The 6,000-nt window shown below is 54.5% G+C and overlaps 1 protein-coding gene across 1 annotated transcript in view; it reads left to right on the top strand.

The window, feature by feature from the left end:
• The window catches only part of EPHB1 (EPH receptor B1), a 51,415-nt gene extending 46,438 nt beyond the window's left edge, over positions 1 to 4,977 (top strand). Inside the window, exon 17 of the transcript XR_004753233.1 lies at positions 4,634 to 4,977. The gene's annotated coding sequence lies outside the window, so the exon portion shown is untranslated. The remainder of the gene's footprint in view (positions 1 to 4,633) is intronic.
• The last annotated feature ends 1,023 nt before the right edge of the window (positions 4,978 to 6,000 follow it).

The following is a 6,000-nucleotide window of genomic DNA, read 5'->3' on the forward strand; positions in this document are numbered from 1 at the left end:
CGCGCCATCGGGATGCCTCGCGAGGTTTGCTCCCTGCCTGTGCCACATGAGGGGACAAGTCCTCCCCCTGCCTGCTGCCAGCAGCGTGTGCCCCGGCTGCGAGCGGTGGGGCTGTCAGGGTCCTCCCCTTGGGGTCCCCCCATGGGAGAGCCAGCCCTTAGGGAGCGGGGTGCGTGGCTTGGGGGGACACTGCTGGCAGGAGAGGGACCTGCGTGTTGGGTGCTCTTTACTCCGGGATTTTCTTCCCAGTCGTCTACGGAAACAGCCCGCCGTGCTGCTGGAGAGCGGGAGCAAGCTGCAGGAATAAGCTTGTTGCGAATAACTGAGCTCCCTCCGGAGAAAGAGGCAGAGAAAAACACCCCGTGTTTACAACGGCGGGGACTGCTCCTGGCCTGTCAGATAGACGATCGCCGGTACCTCTCGGGATCCTCGCAGCCCGAATCTGTATGCCGGGATGTTGTCGCACCGCATACAACATGCAGATGGAGCGGGCGCCGTGCATGCTAACGCGCTGCCTCGCCACGTTGGTATTCACCGCAGCTGATGGATCCTTTGTGTTTTTTTTTTTTTAATCATTTCTCTTTTACTAGAAGGAAGCTAAAGGCACTTAAAGGGACAAATGACAGTGACACAGGGTAAATATCAGAACTCCCCCTCTGTGGCTGCTCTGCCCCGCTCAGTGTCCTTCTGCCACCTGCCTGGGGCTGGAGGGACGACGCGACGGCACCGCTGCCTGTACCTAACCTGCAGCCACGCACATCCCACGCCTCCTGGGCTGCGGCGGGGCCCATTCCCTGGTCCCGGCTCTTCTCACCGGCCCTCACTGTGATGGCAGCGTCTGCCTTGGGCTGGGGCTGCTGCGGTGGCACTGGGGCCTGGAGATGTCCCCTGTCGTGTCACTTGAAAGCCAGGGCTCAACAAGGAGTCTGAGGATGGCATGATTAATTCCTCCAGGGCTGAGGCATGGCTGGTGAAGATGCCAGCCCAAAGGCGGGCCACCTCGTCCCATGTCTTCAGAGACTTTGGGCACTTCTGTTTCTCTTCAGACGTAGCTGGGATGCAAACGCTGGGGCCTGAAGCATCCCTGGCACCGCCAGTGATGAGCAAGTCTGTCTGACCGTTGTTGCCTCTGGATTTAGAGGGGGTTGTAAGCAAGCGGTGGCATCGTCCATGTCGTTCAAGAGGTCCCTTCCGTCAGCGATGGATGGAGAAGCTGCCCAGGTGCTCCAGTTGGGGCAGGAGGCTCTGCCTTGCTGTTGCTTTTTCTCTGGACCGAGGAGGAATGTGGATTCGGGGCAGGTGGATGCTCTGCAGACTGAGAGGGACTCTGCCAAAATGGTTTCAGTGAGGAAAGAACCCCAGAAAAAACCTTTCACATCATCTGCTTTGTGTCGTGCTTGGTGTTCCTTTCCTTGATCCTAAATTGGAAGGGGTGTCTTGGAAATAATTTTTTTCCTTGAAGTTTCACTTTGCATAGGAAATAAAAGGGGAAAAAAAAGATGCTTCTCATCGAAACAAAGCGACTCTCTCACTGCACTGACCTTTCCTCGGGCCCAGGGCTCACCCAACGGTGCTGGCTCTGGGACTCCTTCATTGCTGGGTGCCACCAGGACGGATCCTGGTCCTGTCACCGCTCCTCACCCCCTGCTGTCACAGCCGTGCTCCGGGGCTCGCGGCTCCTTCTGCGCATTCCTGCAGCAACTGCCAGGGGCCCGGGGGCGAGAGCCCCTCTGCGGTTTGGATGCTTTGTTCCCCCGCTGGAGCTTGCTGCTCCTTTCCCGAAGGTGGTCCCTGGCATACGGCGTGGGGAGGAGACGCTCGCTCAATAGCGGTAATTAAAACAGCCGCCGAGGGGAGCCCAGCGCGGCCAGGGCAGGAGCGGGGACGAGGTGCGCGTGCTAATAGCAGCATTGTGTGCCTCTTTCGAGGAAAAAAAAGACGAACGCACTTTGTGCCATTTAATGACCTTCAAATTAGCAGTTCTTTGAAAGCACTTATGTATATTTAATTTTAAATGTTGCTGCAAGTCAGAGCGGGGCTGGCAATGAAAGCAGCAGGCGGCCGGTTTTTAACTAAGAGCAAGCCCAGAGTGTTATTTCCAAGCCCGTCAGCTTTTGGTGCTTGCCTTGCTCATTTGCCTCGGAGAATGTGGGGCTGTGGCCCCGGCCCCCTGCACCGAGGAGCCTGGTCTGGAGGGACGGGGATGGACACACCGGTGTCTGTAAGGTGCCGAATTGAGCCTCTGAGGCATAAAGAACAGCCTGCATATTTGGGCTGCCCTCTGATTGTGTTAAAAAAAGAAAGATAAAACATCAAGCGGTTTCTAAGGTGAGAAATGGATTTACAGAACCAGCAGTGGAGTTGCAAGCTCTTGGGGCTGCGTCCCCCGGTCGGCTGCGTCGACCCTGCTGTCCCCGTGGCACCCTGTTAAAATGTCGATGGGATGGCAGGGCATCAGGTCAGGGTTTCACATCCACCTCGTGTTCATCCACGTGCTCTGCATCCCCTTCCATGGTGGAGTCCCCACAGCACAAGGAGCTGCAGGAGGTCACGTAACATCTTTGTTGGCATTGTCTGCTTTGGCGCCCCATTTCTGGATGCTCCTGCCAGGATGGATGCCAGTCTTGGTACAGCTTGGGTGCCTCCAATATGATGCTGCAAGAGATGGAAGGAGACCCTTCTGGGTGAGGCTCCTTTCTGTTTCTGAAGAGCCTGAAGCACCCCAAGCAGTGATGGAGCAGAGGCACCTTCCCCATAGCCCACCTGTGCTGGTGGGACTGCCTCGGCACGGGGTTTCACCCCACTGCTCCTTCCCCACGAATGGCTCTCCTCTGTGTGTGTCCCAGCTGAGCTCATCCTACTCCAAAACCCCTCGGCTGCCTCCTCCTGCTCTCCTGTTTCTACTGCCTGTGGGTTTTGGCTCTGCACCCTTCTCTTGGGGGTTTCTGCTGGTTTGGGTCCATGATTTGTGTGATAGCAAGAGGAGGAGAAGCTGGTGGCATGGCTGCGGATGGGGTCACCCCTCGGCACAGGAACGCTCACGGAGGTTAATCCAAAGAAATCAGCCCTGTGAATTGTAAGTGGATTAGCTGAACAAGCTGGTTCCCAAAACAGGCGCGCCCTTCCAGGGCGGCCACGGAAGTGGATTAGGCAAAAATCTGCTTACGGCCACATTAACTCCGGATAAGCGTTGGGGGGGATTAGTGCAGTTTGTGTTATCCACTTAAAAAATGAATTTGAGTGAACTTTTCTCCATGTTCCTGAACAAAGAAGCCTCGCTCACCTCTTCCTTCTCCCTTGTCCATCTGTCTGGCACGCACGCTGCCTTCACCTGGGAGCTTTCTTTGGGAGCAGCTTCCTGCGGGCCGAGCCTGCTCCTCTGCCTGCTGCTTGCCCCCAGGGGTCTCGTTAGGCGATTGAACCCTCGTGCCAAGGTGGGGAGAGAGGGCAGGAAAATTACGGTTAACATCAGTGCAATTATCAACGCCAATTAGCACAGAGCGGGACTGGCAGCCGGAGATGCAGCCCATGCCAGAGGCTGCCCCGTTCCCTGGGGATGGCTGGTGGGAGCAGCACGCTCCGTGCGAGTAGCACCTGGGAATAACAGAGGCATTTGCGCTCTGCTTGGTCACGGGCGTCTCGGCTGTGCAGCAGGCTTTTGAGTTTTTAGCCTGCTGACCTTCACTGGTGCCCCGGGGCCGGTGTGCTGCTGGAGGCAATGCCAATGCTCGTGCTGCCTCCCTTGCAGGGTGGGTTTTCCTCTTGAAAATGTGTGTGCAGCTGCACCTGAGCATGGCACCAAAAACAGACCCTGATGCATAATAAATGCACAGCAATAACTTTCCCCCTAACACTGCTCGCTTTCCTTTCTGTCTGTCTTCCCGACATTCTTTCTCTTTCTGATAATCTCAGTTTCTCTTCCCCTTCCTTGCGTGCCCCCTTTTCCGCCAAGCACTAAATTACTAAATAAAAGTTTTATTACTACTGGATTTGCTAGATATGATTTTCATTCAGCAGAATGATGAATTTTAATAGGAGCAAAATGTCAGCCACAGCTGGAATTTTTTTTTAAAAGCACCGGCACATTCAGGCAGAGGTGCCCTGGAATAATTATGGCAGCGATCCCCGGTTATCGGCGGCCAAGCAAGGGGTGCGGGGGTCAATGGCGTTGTTATTTAATGTAGTGGCTTTATGCTTCCGAGGTGCAATTCTGTATTAAAAGCATCGTTGCCTCTTGGAAGGGACTAAGAAATGGGATTTTGCTGCTGTGTGGTGCTTGGTGTTTGCTCTTAGGGTTTGTGGGCCTTTCCCTCAGCAGCAGAGAAAATGGATGGTTGCTGTTTCTTTGGGAGGAGCAGTTTTTGGTGCTTGACCACTGGCTTCTGTGTTATCCTCCGGGGTTCTTCTATTGCAGTGTGGGGAGGGGAAAAGCACCTTCTGGGGGGGTCGCTGTCTTTTTTTATTATTATTATTGGAAACGCAGCATACGGGCTTTGCCAAACCTGCTCCAAACCCTTCTTCTGCGTGCCCGAGGCGCTCCCTGAGTGGCACTGGGGCTGTGCTAAGCCCGCACCATGCAGCTCTGCATGGGGCAGGCTCCTTCTCACCCTCGTTCCCCGCTCTTCCCTTGCAGGGGTATGGATGCACCGGCAGCGCCGCCTCTCCCGCACCCTCCGCCGCCCACGGGATGAGCTGGGACGTCTCCGGAGCCCCGAGCCGGGCTGCGGGAGCCTCCGCCGCCGCAGCATGCCCCGTGCCGGCCGGCAGCGCCCCGTCCTGTACATAACAGTGAGGTGTCCGTAACAGGTTTTCACCCGTTGTAATTTTTTTTTAATTATCATTTGTTATTTCTTATTTTTTGCCCCCTCCCCAGTTTGTCGATTGTGTTGAACTTGTCGGAGTTTGTAACGGTAACTTTCAGAGAATATTGTACTAAAGAGAGAATTGCACTCAATAAAAATAATGAAATAAGCCTGATCCTTTCTCTTCCCCTTCCCAGAGGCGGTCTTTCTGCTGCCGTGTTATCTGCAACTTGGCCATGAATATTCATTTGGGGAGCTGGCAGTGCTCCATCACTCCTTGACTTACCTCGAATTTTGATGTATATCAGATTTGGCTCTCCGCTTTGTAAATGAAGTGACTTTATTCCCATTGATCCCTATCAGTGGCTGCTTGCTGAAAAAAAAAAAAAAAAAAAAAAAAAAAAGCTGCAAGGAGGAATTTTCTTGGCACGGGTTTTTACACACAGCACATTTCAAAACACTCATGTGCAGTCATCTGGGGAAGCCGCGCTGGAAGTGCTGACTTGGATGAAAGTGCCGGCTGCGTGGTGTGAGCACAGAGGCTCCTCGCTTCCCCAGGCGTGCCGAGGCCTGTCAGAGTCCAATGCTCTGCTTGAACCTATACCTACAGGTGTATTTGTTTATCGGGTTCAGAAAGAGGAGTTACTGCTGGGGCAGCGTACGGGCTGAGGGTTAGGATGTCCTGTGCCCCTTGTTTTTTGGGTGGCACAGGTGGGGCCGGCACGTCCCTCAGGTCGCTGATGCCCTGTAATTCTGCATATGAAGCCCCCAGCAAGAAGCCTGCGTTTGGAGGGTTTCTCAAATCTGGTATCCAGAGCCCTGAGTCCTTGCTACGTCTCTGGGGTCGTTAAGAGCTGTTTTTTTCTGACGGCTGCAGTTCCTGCAGGCAGGACTCTGCTGCCCCAGGCTCTGCCCACACAGATACATGGCGAGGTTTTTCTCCCCAGCACCCTGACACACGAAACCAGAGCGCCCGTGCCATAAAACCCAGCCCCTTGGCAGGTCTTCCGACATACGCGATGCAAATGGACAGAAGCAACCGGGCAGTGGCTGACCCAGGGCTGTGCTGAGCTCGTTTGTGTGCCCTTAATTGAATTGATATTTGATTTAATGGGTTAGTGGTGTGGTTTAAATGAGCGCTCACATTTCTTGGCTCCTCTGAGATTTGGGGTGCTGAGAGGGTATATCCCTTACACAG

The sequence above is a fragment of the Oxyura jamaicensis genome, chromosome 9, assembly GCF_011077185.1.
Source record: "Oxyura jamaicensis isolate SHBP4307 breed ruddy duck chromosome 9, BPBGC_Ojam_1.0, whole genome shotgun sequence".
Classification (NCBI taxonomy): Eukaryota; Metazoa; Chordata; class Aves; order Anseriformes; family Anatidae; genus Oxyura; species Oxyura jamaicensis.